Source organism: Schistocerca cancellata, chromosome 3 (assembly GCF_023864275.1).
Source record: "Schistocerca cancellata isolate TAMUIC-IGC-003103 chromosome 3, iqSchCanc2.1, whole genome shotgun sequence".
Taxonomy (NCBI): domain Eukaryota; kingdom Metazoa; phylum Arthropoda; class Insecta; order Orthoptera; family Acrididae; genus Schistocerca; species Schistocerca cancellata.
Genome location: NC_064628.1, coordinates 744,917,318 through 744,939,555, shown reverse-complemented (window position 1 = coordinate 744,939,555; position 22,238 = coordinate 744,917,318).

Below are 22,238 nucleotides of genomic sequence, written 5' to 3'. Positions count from 1 at the left end.
TCCAACGAGACGACACGGTCGAGAGTCGAGAGGGGACTCCGGCATGCGTCTTGAATTTTGGTAATCTGTTTCCGTCACCTGCAGCTATGGAGTTCGCTGAGCAAAACTGAAATCAGGGAAGGATTTATTCAACTTTATTCCCACTTTCTCATTTTCAGATTGGTTTGTGGAACTGTGGTAATATTCCGTGCGGCAGGGTTTGATGCTTTCCACTTGTCTTTGAATGACTCAACGGTAGTCCTTATCGTGTTTTAGGTAATAGTCGTTAATGATTAAAATTTTTAATATTTAAATTATGTCGTATATAAAACCAACTATTAAATGTTAGCGTCAAAAGGTGTGAGTCATTAAATGAAAGCAACGGCTGTAGAGAATTATCCTGTTACGTCAGATAGCGGATTCACCGTTGGACAAAGAAAACTATGCTATACGCCTTTTCGTTATTTGTTCTGCCCTACGTAAAAGTTCCTTATGTGAACATTTGAGTACAGATGGGTTAAGTCTCGGTAAACTGTGTAAAAATGCTACTTTTGGAATCGACGTGTATATAGCAACTGTGCATTGTTGTGTCAAGGTAAATTGTCCCTGCTTCTACAAGTATTTAGAAACCACTATTGCAGCGATGAGATGGACATCGTAATGTATCTTGTGGATGGTTCCTGGCTATTGGTACAAAGGATTCAGCAGCTTACGTGGACTGGAAGCCGCTGTATTGAACCAAATACGTGAAACTCCGTAGCATTTCCAACAAAATCAACTGCTCACTGAAGCAACTACGGATTTGAGTATTTTTTATCATATGTATTGTGCAAGCAATAGACATGTTCTCAAGAAGCCATTATGTAAATTTAAGTTTCGGTTTTGTTAAGCCAGTCTCTCTCTAGCGTGGTGCTTTGTTTTGAACAATTATTGTTTTGTTCAGTGGCAATGGCTTTATGTCTAGTTGTGACTGCTTGCCAATCCTATGTTCCATGTATCTAAAGTTTCTTGCATATTCAACAGTTAGGGAAGAAAGCAGTTACAACATCAAATGAATATGTTCTAAAATCAACTGAAGAAAGGTAATCACCAATATAATAATACACCTTCATGCAGAAATTGTGTCATCTGTCTGTGGAATAAAAATCGGACCAGGCTTCGAAAGGTAATGTGCCAGAGGAGAATCAGCACTGCGGTGACTGAAGCTCAGTGAAACATTACTTTCATTGCTTGTGACGCAATTAACGTATTATTCAGTAGCAGCATCACAATTTTGGCATCACCTTCAGTTAAATATTGTCTTTCACTTACAATAACGGGAAAAAATCGCAGCACCAAAAAGAAATTAATGTAGAGTAATAAAATTTAGTGAATACATTTGTCTAGGTAAAATTGTAAGTGACTAACATAGCAAGATCACAGTTAATGTAAGCACGAGATAATACATTCCAAATTTGACACTCTGGTACATTAATAACCGGCGTGACGGCCAGAATTTGAACACGAGCTTGCAAACGTGCGCGCATTGTGTTCTACAGGTGTCAGATATCAGTTTGTGGGATGGAGTTCCATGTCTGTTGCACCTGTCCGGTCAGTACAGGGTCGGTTTATGCTATTTGTGGATGATGCTGGGTAATGTGTCCAGACTAAGCGCCTGCAACTCTCGCTTCCCGCGAAGCCGACGGGTACAGCGGACCCCGGACCGATTAGGGGTCAGCCTGGCCGGTCGTTCCGGAAACACAGACGCTTCCCAGAGACCACCAGGAGGCGTCCACGGCGCCGCAAGAGGTGGCTACAGCCGCGGACCTCTTTCCTTCCGCTCGACACGTGACTGCAAATAGAGCCAGCCATATCCATGCGCCAAGCAGTATTTAGGCTGGCGCCGGAGCCTGGAGAGGCAGCTCTTTCAGTGTCTCTGCACTCCCTCCTGTCCTGTCTTCCCTCTTCATCTCCCACCCCACGTGTCTCCTGCCTCTCCGTGTACCAGCTGACGCCCCTACTCTCTTCATCCCGCCGCTTCCCCTGCTACCCTTTGCTCTCCCCTCCTTTTCCATCCTCTCTGACCTTTCCCTCGGCTGGTCCCACCTGGCAGTTTTATTCTTCGTCGTGTGTGCTACAAGTGGGTTTTAAGTGTGTTGTTCTGGAGTATTTTTAATACTGTGGCCGACTTTTAACCTGTGCATGTCCATTCAGTGTCTTCTCTGTGTTTCAAGAATCGCCAGCTGTGTTTTTTAACTTTCTGGTGACGTTTTTAACTGTCCCTCATGAACGTCTCCATGGCAGTCTATTTCTACCTCCATTTTCTCCCTTTACTCTGTTTTATGTTCCCCTTTTTATCGCCTTATGTATGTAACATTTTATTCTTATTTTAGTTGACATGTCACTCGGCTGAAGAGCGGCGGATTGTGCCGCTGACAGCCCTCCCCCTGCCTATATTGGGCAGGGGAGTGAAATTACAATAAAGAAAAAAAAAACCTGGAGAGGCAGTTCACTCCGAGCAAGCCCACTGGTGTTATCGTAGCCGCCGCGTCATCGTCCTCCGCCGCCAACGCACCGGAGCCATCCTCGCGGGGCCTCTACTCGTCCTCGGACTCAGGTCACGGCAACGTGGACTCCGCGTTGCTCTTCACGAGACCCCGGGGCTTGATTTGGTAAGGTTGTATGGTTACTACAGACAGTCTGTGTTTGGAAGAATCTCTGATTTAGTTATTGGTAGGCTTGGAGAATCTGTCCTACCTCACGAATATTGTTTTGCAAAATTTCAAGAAAGACTTTACTTTAAATAAAAACGCTATAACTCACTCTGAGATTTTCCTATCCACGGACGGCGGATATTTTACTGGGGTTGTCGTCCGATGATGTCCCATATGTACTCGATTGAAGACAGATTTGGCGATCGAGCAGTCAGTGTTCTTTAAATAATCAGGTCAGTGTTCCTGCTGTCATACGGAAAGGCAGCCCAGACCATAATTCCAGCTATAGATCTAGTATGTCTAGCACACAGACAGGTGGGTTAAAAGCCTTCACTGGGACCGAGACAGCATCAGCTTCTTCCCCCCCAACGAACTCTCGGTTAAGACTACTAAAATCGAAAATGGCGGTGGGTTTGCGTCAGTGACGTTAGTGCAATGCACGCTATAGGCGGCTCACTCGGAGCTGTACTTGAATTAATCGATTTCTAACAGTTCTTTGTATCACTATGCTGCCAACTGCTGCTAATATTGGTGCTACAGTTGCAGTACGATGCGCCAGGGCCATACGCCGAAAACGATGGCCGTTCCTCGTAGCAGTGCTATGTGGCCATCCGGAGTCTGGTCTTCTTGCAACCATGTATTCTCGTGACCACCACTGCCAGCAATCATGTACAGGGTTATTACAAATGATTGAAGCGATTTCACAGCTCTACAATAACTTTATTATTTGAGATATTTTCACAATGCTTTGCACACACATACAAAAACTCAAACAGTTTTTTTAGGCATTCACAAATGTTCGATATGTGCCCCTTTAGTGATTCGGCAGACATCAATCCGATAATCAAGTTCCACCCACACTCGGCGCAGCATGTCCCCATCAATGAGTTCGAAAGCATCGTTGATGCGAGCTCGCAGTTCTGGCACGTTTATTGGTAGAGGAGGTTTAAACACTGAATCTTTCACATAACCCCACAGAAAGAAATCACATGGCGTTAAGTCGAGAGAGCGTGGAGGCCATGACATGAATTGCTGATCATGATCTCCACCACGACTGATCCATCGGTTTTCCAATGTCCTGTTTAAGAAATGCCAAACATCATGGTGGAAGTGCGGTGGAGCACCATCCTGTTGATAGATGAAGTCGGCGCTGTCGGTCTCCAGTTGTGGCATGAGCCAATTTTCCAGCATGTCCAGATACACGTGTCCTGTAACGTTTATCGCAGAAGAAAAAGGGGCCGTAAACTTTAAACCGTGAGATTGCACAAAACACGTTAACCTTTGGTGAATTGCGAATTTGCTGCACGAATTCGTGAGGATTCTCTACCGCCCAGATTCACACATGACTGACTGATGTGCGTGCATTTCAAGCATGACATACGCTTTCTCGGCTCCTGTCACCATTTTGTCTCACTGCGCTCTCGAGCGCTCTGGCGGCAGAAACTTGAAGTGCGGCTTCAGCCGAACAAAACTTTATGAGTTTTTCTACGTATCTGTAGTGTGTCGTGACCATATATCAATGAATGGAGCTACAGTGAATTTATGAAATCGCTTCAGTCATTTGTAATAGCCCTGTACAGTGGCTGCATTCCTGCCAAGTCTTTCTGCTATATCACAGAAGGAACATGCAGCTTCTCATAGCCCTATTACACGAGCACATTCAAACTCAATGACATGTTGATAATGGCGACTTTGTCGCCTAATCTCAAAGGCGACCAACGCTCACCAGTCGCACAATTCCTTCTTGCTACTTTTTTCGGTCAGTGTATTTAGTACACAACGAACTTCTGTACGCTGTCACGTATCAAAAATAGATGTTTCTTATACTTATAGTTAAGACGCCGTCCACTACAGTGCGCATTGTGCCAAAAGTATAAATCATGTCAGTCATACAGGTAATTACTGAATATTAGTTACTTACATACTGTTTAATCTGATGGGTTTCATTTGTTACTACCGTCTACGATCGCAAATGAAAATAGTTTCAAGTGTTCCTGCTGATGTGTTCCATGTGCTGTGTTACTGTTCCACAAACAGTCATCTCAAAGGTTGAAAGCAATTATAAGTTCGATTAGCAACTTACCCTTTCTTGACCTCAAAATTCTAACTAATCAGTTCACATATAGTAGATTGCTTGCGCTATTCTTTGGTGAACTGTATCGCGTATGAATAATTACTGAGCAGCTTTACCCACGATTGGTACTGTTGTATACATAGTTCTGTGTAGTCAGCGTGTACACAACTTTCCCACTAGAGCGCGCCCCGCTAAGCACAACAGCGCAGGCGCAGCGCTCGTCCATCTCTGCACTACGAGATGGCGCTGCCTTAGAGATGGACCAAATTCTGCTTCCACCGATCTGCGTATTAATATGTAATTCAGCCAATGAGATTGCTGCTAACGTAGAACCTTTTCTCCTCGCGGATCACACTCGCACAGTGATACCTGAACGCTCAAGGTATTATAACGAGTGTACAGACCTCCGATTAGTCAGTCTGCAATAGTCTGCATTAGTGTATAGTCAAGTTTCAGTGTGCGCCTAATAAGATTACCATATTCCTGTACATAGCCATGAAGACAAATGTGTAGACACTTTTGTCAAGTATCAGAGATACATGTGAGAATAAGATTAACGTACCAATATCAAAGGAATTTCAGATTGTCAGTTGTAAATAGCATCCAGAACGAAGTTAAGTAATTTTTATGCTTGTCATTATTTTAATAAATGTGTGTGAAAATTAATCAAGTTCTGTTTAAAGTTGGTCACCATCAATCTGCTACTCTAAGTGTGCACGTGGCATTTCTATCGTCTGACCTACTGGCAGAAGATAAACATGCCACGATAAGACCATGAGACATATTGCTGACACTCGCCTACTTCGTTAGAGCGACAAGTCAAATAATCTGATGGTGTGTGTACCGAAGGTCTTACAGTACGCACACCACAAAACCCTCATGGAGACTTGGCAAAAGGCTCACTTCTGGAGGATTCCAGCTAGAAACAGCATGACGGGATGATTTGTTCACAGTCAGTTTTGATTCTCGGTGTCGATCCCACATAAACCCCTCCTGGATTACACCTGTCTAGAAGGTTGTGGACTACCACAAATCGCATATGAACCATGTACGGAGGAAGCCAGGACTTGAACACAAGTGGGGGAATCGCTGAAAATGCCAAGTGTGACTGCGAGCATCAGCGACAAACAATTACTCCATATAGTCACAGAATGTCCTGTGGAGAAAAAAAATGGCTCTGAGCACTATGGGACTTAACTTCTAAGGTCATCAGTCCCCGAGAACTTAGAACTACTCAAACCTAACTAACCTAAGGACATCACACACATCCATGCCCGAGGCAGGATTCGAACTTGCGACCGTAGCGGACACGCGGTTCCAGACTGTAGCGCCTTTAACCGCTTGGCCACACCGGCCGGCTCCTGTGCAGAAACATGCTGAAACTATGGCTAGCATACATGTGGTCTGTGAGGATGCAGTACCCTGGATGGTAAGTTCAGATATCCACGTATAGCCAACTGCTTGCAAATATTTAAAGAACTTTCCTATCTATTACGATCTTAAACTTGGTATACTTATTCTGTTCATAAAAATTATCTTTTTTCTTTTATGTTTAATTCATCCTTGGTTTTTTTATTAATTTACTCTACTCACATGGATAATGTTGTCTAGCACACTTTCTGAAATCACAAGTATCGTCTGCACGTGAGATGCAGGGCACCCCTCTCTGACGGGCGACGGCTCCCACCCCCCCCCCCCCCCCTCGCTCCCGCTGCCCCCTCAGGCCACAAGCCGTCCAGCGCGCCGAGGTCGCGAGGTAAGCCAGGTGGATCGACGTCGCAGATTAGCGCCATAACGATGACGTACGGGGCGCAGCGGCGGCCCGCCTTTTGATAGCGATTAATTAACACTGTATCACGCGCAGCAAGGACATCTTGATTACTGCTAATTTATACTAAAGCGGCACGGCGCCGATCGGACATTAGTGCCACCAAATGAGGGAGTGGGGTGAGGTAGGGGAGGTGGGAGAGGGGAGGGGAGGGGAGGGGGCCTATGGCGTGGAGGGGACGCAGCAGACAGAGGGCGCAGCCCCTGCCACAGCTGCTGTGCTCAGCCACCCCACACACGTAGTACGCTGGTCGTTGCTCACCGCTGTGTCATGCTTGACGTTGCTGCAGAATGAAAGCAATACAGAGATACTGTGAGCATTTCAGACACGCGATATTTGCGCATAAAAATTAATAAATATAATTCGATTTGCGCGCACGCTGAGTTATATGGTTTTTGTGTGTCCATCATTCTGATTGACGGTCTGCAGGACTTCGGCTATTCTTTTATCGTAGTAAAATGAAACGCCTGCAGCCGTCGTTTTGATGTTTTATTGTATTGCAACCAGTTTCAGTGATTCAGTACACCATCTTCACGCCTAAACAGACGCTGAGGTTGTGAAGTCCTATCGTATACACGATCCCATTAGCGGCCAACATCTATGAACCGGCTTCCGTAGAATACTCTAACAGTGATGTTGTGTATGCAAATATCGTCATTGTTTTATAGTATTCTACGGAAGCCAATTCATACATGGTGGCCTTTGTCTGGATCGTGATTTCAATTAGAGTTCACTCCCTCAGAGTCAGTTAAGGCTGAAGATGGTGTACTGAATCACTGAAACTGGTTGCAATACAATAATTTATTTATTTATTTATTGCTCCGTGGGACCAAATTAAGGAGAAGTCTCCATGGTCATGGAACGAGTCAATACATGAAATTATAACACGATAGTAGAAACAGATAAAATGAAATATAAGTAACATATTCACGCGACAATTCGTAAGTTTAAATAAAGAAAATCAACAATGTAACACTCGAATTTGCTTAATTTTTCAGCTCTTCCAGGAGCTCCTCGACAGAATAGAAGGAGTAAGCCATGAGGAAACTCTTCAGTTTAGACTTAAAAGTGTTTGGGCTACTGCTAAGATTTTTGAGTTCTTGTGGTAGCTTATTGAAAATGGATGCAGCAGAATACTGCACTCCTTTCTGCACAAGAGTCAAGGAAGTGCATTCCATATGCAGATTTGATTTCGGCCTAGTATTAACTGAGTGAAAGCTGCTAACTCTTGGGAATAAGCTAATATTGCTAACAACAAACGACATTAAAGAGGGAAATAGAATTCCCAGACTATTGAATAGGGGTCGACAAGAAGTTCTCGAACTTGTAACATTATGTGATTGCCTTATTATTTTAAATCATTCACTAATCGAGCAGTCGCTCGGCAACAGCTACAGTTAGCAAATAATGTTGCGAGAATGTAAAAGGTGAACGACCTGTGACGTAACTTGTTTATTGTCGAAGCGCCGTCAGAGATGCAGTGAGTTATTGACTTTGAAAAACCGCGGCGCGAAAAACGGACAGAAGAAGAACACATTTACACTTTTTTTTTTTTTTTTTTATGTACGAGATATTCTTGATGAACAGTTACTCATTCTTCTCTTGTCTCCTGTAACTTGTGTCGGACGCGCATGTCTTGCCACCGTATTTTTATCGTTAAAAATAATATTGTTTTAGTGTAAAGTAAATGTGTACTACTAAAAGTGCCTAGCAGTAGATTTATTGTGCGACGTGTATGTGAAAACGTCAAAGGAATTGTTTTCATTACGAGAAATGCCAGTCAAAACGGCATCCATGTTAAATCCTTCATTGCAGTGTAAGTTCGTCTATTAATTGCCATAAATTCAGAGTTAAATGGAACTGGTGTATGGACTATTTATTTAATATAGAATCTATGTCTCACTCCTTCATGAAGTTATTTAATTTTCTTTATGTTTCTGCCAAATAGAGAGTTCACAGTCACGAATTCTTTCGTCGAGTTCGGACGGAAGTTGCATGCGGCGAAATATTTTCTCCGCGCCATATTCTACTGGTAAATGCATGATAAACTACGGTCCCTTAGGAAATTCATGTTGAGCTATCCCAAAATAATTATATTTTGAATAGGCATTTTCTCTCCTCTGCTATGCAACTTCCGACTGATCAGACGATCAAACAAGAAACAGCCGCACGCGGTCGGCGTTCGCAAATATGTTTCCACCGCTGATTATAGCTATATGTTACAGCACAAAAGTAAACATATTGTTATAATTAGCGACTACGAACGGGGACATTTATGACTGTATGTTTATGTATACACATTACGTAAACATATCGTTATAAACTTACACCACACATAGCTCGAACAGCCCGTTTTTGAGCCAAAAATACCCTTTTTGAAACAGAAGAATTACCCCAAAAAATAATACCATATGACATAAGCGTATGAAAATGTGCGAAGTAGACTACTTTTCGTGTTGAACTGTCACTTATTTCAGATACTGGTAAATAAAACAGCATTTAGTTTCTGAACAAGATCCTGAACATGGGCTTTCCACAACAGCTTACTATCTATCCGAACGCCTAGGAACTTGAACTGTTCCGTCTCGCTTATAATATGCCCATTCTGTCTGATCAAAATATCGGTTCTTGTTGAATTGTGAGTTAGAGACTGTAAAAACTGAGTCTTACTGTGATTTAGCATCAAATTATTTTCCACAAGCCACGAACTTATTTCATGAACTACATTATTTGATACTGTTTCAATATTACACACAAGATCCTTCACTACCAAGCTGGTGTCATCAGCAAACAGAAATATTTTGAATCACCTGTAATACTAGAAGGCATACCATTTATATAAATAAGAAACAGCAGTGGCCCCAGCACCGACCCTTGGGGAACGCCCCACTTAACAGTGCCCCATTGGGACTGAACATAACTACCACTCTCAATATTGCGGAGAATTACCTTCTGCTTTCTGTTCTTAAAGTAAGAGGCGAACCAACTGTAAGTTACTCCCCTTACTCCATAATGGTCCAACTTCTGCAGTAATATTTTGTGGTCAACACAGTCAAAAGCCTTCGTTGAATCAAAGAAAACACCTAGCGTTCGCGTTCGCGTTATTTAATCCGTCCAGAACCTCTCAGAGAAAAGAGAATATATCATTTTCAGTTGTTAAACCATTTCTAAAACCAAACTGTACATTTGACAGCAAATTATGTGAATTTAAATGCTCCAGTAACATTGTATATACAACCCTCGATAACCTTAGCAAACACCGATGGCACAGAAATAGGTCTATAATTGTCAACATTATCCCTGTCTCCCTTTTTATAAAGTGGCTTCACTACCGAGTACTTTAATCGGTCAGGAAACCGATCACTCCTAAAGGAAAAGTTACAGATATGGCTAAGTACTGGGCTAACATACATAGAAAAAATACTTCAGTATTCTGCTAGATACCCCGTCATATCCATGAGAGTTTTTGGTCTTTAGTGATTTAATTATTAACTCAATCTCCCTCTTGTCAGTATCATGGAGGAGCATTTCAGGTAACAGTCTCGGAACACTTTTTTCTACGAGCTCTATATGATTCCCTGTTGGGACTATGTTTCTATTTAGTTTACCTGCTATATTCAGAAAGTGATTATTAAATACTGTACATACGTATATGCGACTTATCAGTAACACAGACATTCCCACTACGCACTGATTCTATATCCTCGACCTGTCTCTGCGGACCAGTCACTTCCTTTACGACTGACCATATGGTTTTAATTTTATCCTGAGACTTAGCTATTCTACCTGCATACCACATACTTTTTACCTTCCTAATAACTTTTTAAGCTCCTTACAATACTGTTTGTAATGGACTGCTGCATTTAGATTTTGACTATTTCTAACATTTTGATATAATTGCTAATTTGTTCTACAGGATATTCTTATCCCCCTAGTCAGCCACCCAGGCTGCCTGTTTGTGCTAGTAGCCTGTTTTGAACGTTCTAACGGAAAGCAGCTTTCAAAGAGCACGAGAAAAGTCTTGAGGAAAGCATTATATTTGTCGTCTACTGTATCAGCACTATAAACATCTTGCCACTCTTGTTCCTTGATAAGGTTTACAAAGGTCTCTACAGCAACTGGATCAGCTTTCCTAAAAAGTTGATAACTATATTTAACATGTGTTGCAGCACAAAAATCTTTTAGAGTTAAAATTTGTGCATCATGATCTGAAAGACCATTCACCTCTTTGCTAGCAGAATGCCCTTCTAGTAACGAGGAATGAACAAAAATGTTGTCTATGGTTGTTCTACTGTTCCCTTGCACTCTCGATGGAAAGAATACGGTTTGCATAAGATTATATGAATTAAGGAGGTCTGCTAGCATCCTTTTCCTTGCACAATCACTTATAAAATTAATATTGAAGTCACCACATATAACTAACTTTTTGTATTTCCTATAAAGTGAACCAAGAACCTCCTCTAGCTTTAGCAAAAATGTTGTGAAATCGGAGTCTGGGTATCTATAAATGAAAAGAGTTAGAAGTTTAGCTCCACTAAATTTAACCACACCTGCACAACATTCAAACACCTTTTCAGTGCAGAACTTTGAAACATCAGTTGACTCAAATGGGATACCGTTTTTCACATACTTGGCTACTCCCCCACACCGCAAAGAGCTCCTAGAAAAGCTGCCAGCCAAACTGTATCCTGGTAAAGGAAGCCTCTGAATTATCTCCTTTTTTAAGAAGTGTTCAGATATACCAATAATTTCAGAGTCAACATCTATAAGCAGTTCACTAACTTTGTCTCTAATACCTTGTATATTTTGATGAAATATACTAATCCCCCCATTAATCGGATACCTAACCTTTGTCGAAAGTGGTTTCTTTGTTAGAGAGACTTCCCTTAAGCAGGAATACCTGTCAGCTGACTTCAATCTAAAAAAGGTACAGCTGTAACACCCACTACCACAGGAATTTTCCCATGAGTGATCCCACCACCCCCACCTATGCTGTCACCTATAAGCTTTGCCAACCTCCCCTTTCCATACCTGTTGAGGTGCAGGCCATGTCTAGTGAAACCCGTCCTGCTGGTGGACTCCACCGACACCACTGAAATGTGACTCATGCCTTCTGTCATCAGCGCACCCCCAAGTCTCATGTTATTACGCCTGACGGCTGTATTAAGATGAGACCGATCGTGACGCTGAAACAGTTCCACGAAACGCACATTCGTGTTGCCAGTCTGAGTGGCTATCTTTTCCAGGTCACCATGTATGTCATACTCCCCATCCCTGTCAATACTATTACCAACCCCACCCACAATCACTACCTGATCCTTTTTAGTAAAATCCCTACATAACCCCCCTATGTTAACAGTCACCTGAGCCAATCCTGCGTTAGGCTTCACAATGCTGGTGACCTGGTACTCACTCCCCAACACTTCCTGCAACTGCTGGCCCACACCTCTACCATGAGAACTACCTAACAGCAGAACCTTCTTCTTTCTCTTAGACTTTGCAACTGTCCTAGCCACCGTAACTGCTGAGGTCTGCTGCATACTTCCTACATCTACAGCTACTAGAGATTCCTCTCCACTAGACTCTGACAGTTGGTCATATCTACCGCAAACACCAATAGTAAAACTATCTCAAAATCTCCTTCTCCTAGCAGATCTCTTGCCAACAGCCAACGACGGCTGCAGGTGTTCCATTTTGTTACGTACCTGAATTACATGGCGGTTATAATAAAACTTCCGCTATTTCAGCCATTGTAGACCGAAAACTACGCTCTAAGACAAAAGCAAACGAGAGAACTATCCGAATGGGACGGAATTCGGTAGATGTAACGTGCACGTGCGGATGAACAAATGATTCCAATTTCAGTAAAGAAATTGAACCATTTGTTCAAGAGAAAGAGATTCACAAATTGAGCAAGTTAATAAAGCGTTGGTCCACCTCTGGCCCTTGTGCAAGCAATTATTCGGCTTGGTATTCATTGATAGAGTTCTTGGATGTCCTCTTGAGGTGTATCATTCCAAATTCTGTCCAGTTGGCACGTTACACCGTGAAAATCCCGGACTAGTTGGACTGGGGAGACATCTGATGGCCTTGTTGGCGAAAGCGGTGTTCGGCAAGCACGAAGACAAACAGTAGAAACTCTCACCATGTGAAACGTGAAAGTTAAGCCCAACATGGCTGGCCATGAAGGGAAACAAAACAGGCTTTAGAATATCATCGACGTCCTTCTGTGCTGTAAGGGTGCCGCGGATGACAACCAAAGGGGTCCTCTTACTAAATTTAATGCAATCCCAGACTATCACTCCTGGTTGTGGGGTCTTATGGCGGCTGACAGTCAATTCCACCGCTGTCCCGGGCGTCTCCACATACGTCTTCACCGGTCATAGGGGCTGAGTTCGAGGTGGGACTGATCACTGCAGTAAAATTGTCTTCAATGAGATTCCAGGTTGAACGTGCCCGGCACCATTTCAAACAGGCTCGTTGGTGTACAGAGGTCAATGGTAGTCAACGCAAGGGCCGCCGTGAGCTCAGCCCACTGTCTGTGAGCCACCAGTTAGTGGTCTATGTGGTGACTGAAGCACAGTTGATGATAATGACGAATCCGGATGTCTGAGTGCCTCTCTGACGATTACAGGGTCCTCAGGCTTCTTCTTGACGCTGTGTTCGGCCATGGTTCACCTATCCCTGCCATTATCATCGAAGAGTAGCATCGCTCCTATTCAAATGTCGAGCGATCCGCTATTACTCCAAATGGCTTCTTTGAGCTCAACAACTAGTCCTCTCTGAGATGGTGACATCTGCATGTGTAGTTCATGCGCCTGTCTGTGAGGCATAGTTAGTGTCAATCTGAGTACACGGAATAAAATACGGGAAAGCTTTATACCCTCGTATCGACATGTCCCTCTGCTTACTATCCGTGCCACTTGTGTGGTGAATCTGCGCGGCAGCATCACATATTCATCCATCGCCGCCAAAGTATGCAGCCTTACATTTTCCATTGATACGTGCATGAATATAAATACGTTACCAGTTTGCATAAGTCCTTTGTGGTGCGTCACTTTTCTTTTCTCTCTCTCTCTCTCTCTCTCTCTCTCTCTCTCTCTCTCCCCTTGTTTTAAGACTATTTAACGCATTAGTACCCTTTATAGGAATGATGTACACTGTGTGTTTCTGGATTAGTATTGTTACCAGTGTTAGTATCATAACTTGCCGTTAGGTGCCACAGCGGTTACGGTGACATAGCATCAGTGTACATTACAGTTGCTGACAGTCAACGTGAGTCTGGGCGAGGTGTACAGGGCATTGTTCATAAAGCTGTTTTATCAAAACAACAGCAATAGTGTTCCCAGAATGAGATTTTCACTCTGCAGCGGAGTGTGCGCTGATATGAAACTTCCTGGCAGATTAAAACTGTGTGCCCGACCGAGGCTCGAACTCAGGACCTTTGCCTTTCGCGGGCAAGTGCTCTCTCTATCATCTGAGCTACCGAAGCACGACTCACGCCCGGTCCTCACAGCTTTACTTCTGCCAGTATCTCGTCTCCTACCTTCCAAGCTTTACAGAAGCTCGTCTGCGAACTTTGCAGAACTAGCACTCCTGAAAGAAAGGATACTGCGGAGACATGGCTTAGCCACAGCCTGGGGGATGTTTACAGAATGAGATTTTCACTCTGCAGCTACCCGAGGTCTAGGGGTAGCGTCTTTGATTCATAATCAAAACGTCTTCGGTCCCGGGTTCGATCCCCGCCACTGCCTAAATTTTCCGCTGCAGAGTGAAAATCTCATTCTGGAAACATCCCCCAGGCTGTGGCTAAGCCATGTCTCCGCAGTATCCTTTCTTTCAGGAGTGCTAGTTCTGCAAGATTCGCAGAAGAGCTTCTGTAAAGCTTGGAAGGTAGGAGACGAGATACTGGCAGAAGTAAAGCTGTGAGGACCGGGCGTGAGTCGTGCTTCGGTAGCTCAGATGGTAGAGCACTTGCCCGCGAAAGGCCAAGGTCCCGAGTTCGAGTCTCGGTCGGGCATACAGTTTTAATCTGCCAGGAAGTTTCTTAGCAATATTGTTAATGTTCTTCGCGAGTATCGACGCATTAAAGGGATATGGAGAGATCCTCTTTTCACACCGGTGTTGATGAACATGATTCGCACGTTCGAATTACGTGACGCTTTGGGACATGCATTGTGACATGCCGACGCCGAACTGCGCCACAAACTGTTAAAGAAGCTACGGTTGCTGTGGCCGAGAATGCTGGACGTAATGCGCGATCTTCAAGCAATGCATGAGCTGCGTTACAACAGCTGAACATTATTCCATGATCCACCGTTCGAAAAGTGCTGCGAACAATTATGAAACAGTATCCATACAACTTAGACATTCGATTAGACTTTGCTCTTAGGTTTCTAGCAAGGGTTGAAGTTGACGACACCTGGCCTTGCAACATTTTGGACTGATGATGAAACTTTACGCTCCAACATCCCACCTAAGACGTTTCGGACAGCACAAGTGCAGTCCCTAGTGCCATTTCAGGCTGTCGTGGATGTTGATGGTCGTCACATTGAACAACGTTTGTAACCTGAAACGTAAATTTGCTACGCAGTTAATAAATGTTATCCTCTCATGTGGAAATTAAAATGTGTTTCTTTCAATGATTTATTCGTTATTTCTCTTCCGCATAGAACCGTTCAAGGCTCGCCGTCCCACCATTTGGTATTTTACACTGTGTTTTAACGTATTTCCATCTCACCACGTTGATTTAACTTGCTGGCGTTACTGAGTTGCTGTTTTGCCCGACCGTCATAGGCGCTAGTAGCGCGTATCGATATATCCTCTCTGATATGGTCTTTGCTCTGCTGCTATGACTTCCTGGTTGTCATCTGCCTTGGAGAGAGTCGGAACGTGCGAGGAGGAGAGTTCACGGCGGCAGTTCGGGTCGTGAGTTGGGCCCTGGCAGGCAGTTGCAACGCGTCTGGAGCGCAGCCCGGGCCTGCCAGTCGCCGGCTTGCAGCATGTTCTCACAGTTTCCTTCAAGTCCAAACATTATTGCCTTCTGCTCTTGAAAGGTTGTTGCAATTTCCTCTGAAAGATTTTACAAGTTATTGTGGGCCTTTCCGCCGTTGATGTTGCGAAAGGAATTTTGTAAACTTAATGTTTTGTTTTACCGATTGTTGCAATATGTATATTTCCTTAATGTTCAGAATTTAACTTCGCGGCCTTCAGCCACCTTATTGCGTTTGTTCATCTCCTTCTGCCCACTTTGCAGGACATCAGCCCTTTTAGCATCTTAAAACATTGTGGTCCTCTGCCTTCAATAATCATCATAGTACATCTGTAATTTTAAAGATTTAATCTGGTGGACTTCAGCCGCTCCGCATATGTATACGATTGATCTTATGCGTAAATTTAACTGTGTGTCATGTCTTTTCAAAATTGAACTTATTCTAAAGCATCTGTTTGGAGGCCTTCAGCCGCGAAACAAATTTAATTCTTCCAAAAGTATATTTGTGAACTAAATGATAATAAATTACAATTGTGAAATGAATCCGACCGCAATTCCCTTGGCCCTTTCCACAACCCCTTCACGCATGTCCTTACAAACGTTTCCACAAAATTTCATTGTCCTACGATCAGTGGTTCTTCATGGAACCGTCTCAAGTAGCAAACGTTTAATTATAACCACCCTGTAGGTTGAACAAAATATTTCACAGGGAACTACGTAAATGGTATTTTTCAGTTTCAATATTTTTTCGACAGTGTGGAACTCGGGAATCTATTAATTATTCTTTGTCGTTGTAATAAATTGTATTACTATGTATGTTGTTACTAGACAAACCTGGTCAACCACCAGACACGCATACTGAGCGTCATGGATAGGAAACTCCGCTACTGCTCTGCAGATTCCGTGATCTACACTCCGTCGTCTACCCTCACGTGAAGAGTCCTGAGACTGCACACTGTACTTACTGTTTGTGATGTACAGTCAAATGGTTCAAATGGCTCTGAGCACTATGGGACTTAACATCTTAGGTCATAAGTCCCCTAGAACTTAGAACTACTTAAACCTAACTAACCTAAGGACATCACACACACCCATGCCCGAGGCAGGATTCGAACCTGCGACCGTAGCAGTCCCGCGGTTCCGGACTGCAGCACCAGAACCGTACGGCCACCGCGGCCGGCGATGTACAGTCAATCGGCAGTAGTTACAAAGTACAGTACCGTGTTTCGGTGTTACGACGAGCAGTAATAAGCTTTTAATTATCACCTCGAGGGAAATAAACTTTATTTACGAGTTGTATGAGCAGTCTATATCGGTCCATATATGACAGAGCACGGTACCAATATGTTCCAAACAGCCAGGAGCAAAAATGCGACTTTTTATATCGCCGTACCTCGGGTTCTATTGATCACAGAGATAAGGGGTCATTGAACAGGCCGTGGCCTAGGAACCATTTGTATACCTGTCGGAAGACCGGGCATATTGCAGCCATCATGCAGTACAGAGTCCGCAGCTCATGGTCTTGCGGTAGGGGGTCAGGGATTTTTTTCTACCTCGAGATGACTGGGTGTTGTTGTCTGTATCATCATCATTCATCCCCATTACGGTCGGAGGAAGGCAATGGCAAACCACCTCCACTAGGACCTTGCCCAGTACGAGGGTGCGGGTCTCCCGCATCGTCCCCTATGCTCCTAGAAGTATGGGACCTCATCATCATCACAGTGCAGAGTCAAAATTTAAACATCACACACTCCAAACATCACATCACAGGCAAATTGAGCAAATCATTTATTTCTTTTACAGTAGATGTGTCTTAGTGTAGACCTTAAGCAGCTTACAAAAGCATCATTTGTTCAGGGGTGGTTCACGAGAAAAGATTTCTGGATACGAAAAGTGAAGATCGCCAGTTCTATTATTTCTGTTCATGACGGATGGTCGAAATTTCTACCACATGTTAGTAAGATGATATTTTCTGGGAAATTCGACTCTTTTTCCATATTTATCCATATCTCCGAAGGAACAGACACCATTTCCATGTCGAATCCCGCAGCTGGACATAATGTTCAGAAAGGAGACGTACCGATCTCTGCTGCATTCGGATAGTGAAAGAATTCATTGTCGATAACTGAAAATTTCTAAAAATACCGGGAGTTGAACCCGGGTGTTCTGTTTATTAGGCAGATGCAGTAACCAGCTACACCATATTGGCACGAAGGTTATCCGTAACTGTACGTACTACCCAAGCACGTCCCCGTCTCCGAAGGAACACACACCACCCATATACCTATTCACTGCGAAGGTTACTATGATCATTCAGTGCGGAGCACTGTCTAACCGCTGTGCCAAGGTGACATAGATGTTTAACTCATCTGCTTAGTAAGCTGATACGAGTTTTATTTGTCGCCAATGAATTCTGAAACGCCCGGTAAACACGCTGGGCAGAACAGGTAACAAGGATTGTGGAAAGGCCAAATAAGTTTTGGGTCAGTTTCACCTTCTAATTGTAATTTATTGTAATTTAATAACACATTTACAAGTGGCACATAGCCGACCTTTAACAAATGCACCTCTTTCACAGCTGAAGGCCTCCAAACAAGAAACCTTAAATCAACAAGATAAAATGCAATTCAAGTAGCAAATAAAATAATTTTACAAACATATATCTCAGCTAGGTGGAAAGCCTCAAGGCAAGGTAGATAGAACAAACATATGCAAGGTGCAATACCAATGGCTGAAGGCTACAAATAAGTTTCAAAATTTTAAAATACACTCCTGGAAATTGAAATAAGAACACCGTGAATTCATTGTCCCAGGAAGGGGAAACTTTATTGACATATTCCTGGGGTCAGATACATCACATGATCACACTGACAGAACCACAGGCACATAGACACAGGCAACAGAGCATGCACAATGTCGGCACTAGTACAGTGTATATCCACCTTTCGCAGCAATGCAGGCTGCTATTCTCCCATGGAGACGATCGTAGAGATGCTGGATGTAGTCCTGTGGAATGGCTTGCCATGCCATTTCCACCTGGCGCCTCAGTTGGACCAGCGTTCGTGCTGGACGTGCAGACCGCGTGAGACGACGCTTCATCCAGTCCCAAACATGCTCAATGGGGGACAGATCCGGAGATCTTGCTGGCCAGGGTAGTTGACTTACACCTTCTAGAGCACGTTGGGTGGCACGGGATACATGCGGACGTGCATTGTCCTGTTGGAACAGCAACTTCCCTTGCCGGTCTAGGAATAGTAGAACGATGGGTTCGATGACGGTTTGGATGTACCGTGCACTATTCATTGTCCTCTCGACGATCACCAGTGGTGTACGGCCAGTGTAGGAGATCGCTCCCCACACCATGATGCCGGGTGTTGGCCCTGTGTGCCTCGGTCGTATGCAGTCCTGATTGTGGCGCTCACCTGCACGGCGCCAAACACGCAGGCTGCACGATGTTGGGGCGTGAGCGGAAGACGGCCTAACGGTGTGCGGGACCGTAGCCCAGCTTCATGGAGACGGTTGCGAATGGTCCTCGCCGATACGCCAGGAGCAACAGTGTCTCTAATTTGCTGGGAAGTGGCGGTGCGGTCCCCTACGGCACTGCGTAGGATCCTACTGTCTTGGCGTGCATCCGTGCGTCGCTGCGGTCCGGTCCCAGGTCGACGGGCACGTGCACCTTCCGCCGACCACTGGCGACAACATCGATGTACTGTGGAGACCTCACGCCCCACGTGTTGAGCAATTCGGCGGTACGTCCACCCGGCCTCCCGCATGCCCACTATACGCCCTCGCTCAAAGTCCGTCAACTGCACATACGGTTCACGTCCACGCTGTCGCGGCATGCTACCAGTGTTAAAGACTGCGATGGAGCTCCGTATGCCACGGCAAACTGGCTGACACTGACGGCGGCGGTGCACAAATGCTGCGCAGCTAGCGCCATTCGACGGCCAACACCGCGGTTCCTGGTGTGTCCGCCGTGCCGTGCGTGTGATCATTGCTTGTATAGCCCTCGAGCAAGTATGGTGGGTCTGACACACCCATGTCAATGTGTTCTTTTTTCCATTTCCAGGAGTGTATATTACCATAATCTTTTAAAGGCAGAAGTCCGCAGTGTTTAAGCTTGAAAGATAATTTTAAGAATAGGGTTGCAAGACTGAAAGCCCACAATTAATTTTGCAAAAATTTTAAGGAAAAAAGAAAAAATAACCACAAGCCTTAAATTTTAAATAGCTGAAAACGGATAATTAAACACCGGTGGAAAAGACAATAAAGACAACGGCACTCAGAAGCCTCTAGGGAGACCAGTCTGCCGTCGTTCACCTAGGCGAGTCAGATGGTGAGCCCAACTACACTTGATCCATCGGAACCAAAACAGGAGACAGCCACGGTCCGACCGACACAACGACTTGCTTCCCATCAACCAGTACACGACAACTCAGCCACAAAAGGTTAAAAACGTGATAATCCAGAATGGAGTATGTATTAGCTGTCAAAATTACACATCATGTTGGACAGTGACAACAGGTGAGGAAATGACACTGCCTGAAATTACGTTAGTGGCCAGGGCAGGTAACCGGAACACTAACGGTCACAAGGTAGAAAATTCCACTGGTGCACTCGAACTGTAGTCAACCAAAGTAGTTAATTGCACCGCATGGCGGCTAAATTTTAGCAGTAGAAACACTCGGTGTTGCTCACAGGAAAACCTTCCCAACAGAAAACCACCGAAACGAACCACGACAACATGAATGGACGTGGCTTGTTGAAGCCACTACTCAAATTTAACGTCCTGGGTCGGTGAACCAGGAAGCTCGTTGCCATCGGACAGCTCTACACACGCTCCACACTGCCAGAGGACCCAGCCGACTGCACCGCGCGGAGATAATTTCCCTGGTCGGCAGCAACCGACCGACTCCTCTCAGAATGCAGACAACATCTAAAATAGTCGTCAGTGGAAAGTGGAAATAACACCGACTACACACACAACCTAACAAACACTTGCACGAAGACCTGAACGATACCCAACATTAGCTAAGTACACACGAAGACAAATCAGGAGTCGATGCACAGACACATACAGCCGACTCATGAACGATCGGCGAGCCAAAACGCGTCGTCCGGTAGGACGACCGACCGACTATCCACCAAAACCGTGGCCCGGCTCAAGTGATGCGTGGCGGCAATGGTCGGGCGAGTCACGTTGACGCAGACCTCAGTGCTGCTCCAACCCGACTGCACTAGTGCCGCATTGTAACTCCCCGACTGCCAGGTCCGGACTGAGTTCCAGACGCGTTCCAACTGACTGGCGCCGGCCGCAGTGGCCGAGCGGTTCTAGGCACTTCAGTCCGGAACCGTGCGACCGCTACGGTCGCAGGTTCGAATCCTGCCTCGGGCATGGATGTGTCTGATGTCCTTCGGTTAGTTAGGTTTAAGTAGTTCTAGGGGACTGATGACCTCAGAAGTTATGTCCCATAGTGCTCAGAGCCATTTAAACCAACTGACCTGCAGACCCGAACTCGCAACCCGAACACTCTGTCCGAACTGGCTTACGACAGACAACCACTGGGGAGTAATAGCAGTCGAGCAAAGATACTTCGAGAGGGGATATATCGATACGCGCTGCTAGCGCCGCTCAGGGTCAGGCAAAGCGGCAACTCAGTGACTGTAATTTAAATTAACGTAGTGAAGTGGAAGTACGTTAAAAACAGGGTGTAAAATATATGATGTAGGGAACACGAGCCATGGATGGCCCAAATTCTTTCAGAGCCCTTATGGAGCCTGTTTAGGAATTTTTTCTGAAGATTTTTTCCATATAATTATCCGTTACCGTCATCCAGATGTTCAAAGCTACTGTACTTACGTAGAAAACAGAAAAACCGGTTTTAGCTGTTTTTGCACTGTGAGCCACAATATTTAAATAACTAATCATAGCAAATGGTTCAAATTTTGACTGTACATTGCCGGCCGCGGTGGTCTAGCGGCTCTGGCGCTGCAGTCCGGAACCGCGGGACTGCTACCGTCGCAGGTTCGAATCCTGCCTCGGGCATGGGTGTGTGTGATGTCCTTAGGTTAGTTAGGTTTAAGTAGTTCTAAGTTCTAGGGGACTTATGACCTAAGATGTTGAGTCCCATAGTGCTCAGAGCCATTTGAACCATTTTTTTGACTGTACATTGTTTGGACACTCGTATAGAAGCACCGTTTTCACGTTTTCGAAAATCTGTATCCATTAGGAAGACACGTCCAAAAAACCACGAATTTTGGATACTAAAAGTGCCAGTTGCGAAGATGACCACTTCACTTCCGTTCATGACAAATCGTAGAAAGTTTTCCCATATGTTCTTAAGATGACGTTGTGGGGAGAATTTCGAAACTTTTTCGTTATCATTATCCGTTACCAAGATCCAAAGGTTCAAAATTAGCGAACTTATGCACGTAAAATTTGCATGTAACACACGGTCTCAGTCATAAATGCAGTTTTAACTGGCGTACTGAACTCATGACAAGGGTTGTAGATTCATCGCAAGAGCTCTGGGGACACCACAATATATTTTTAGTCAGCATTATTGTAATAATAAAACTTTATAACGTGCCCTCTCAGTATAATGGGCACTTCATGCCTAATAAGTAGGCCCAAATTGGTACTGTAGTGACAAAGAAGTGGCTAAAAAGAGT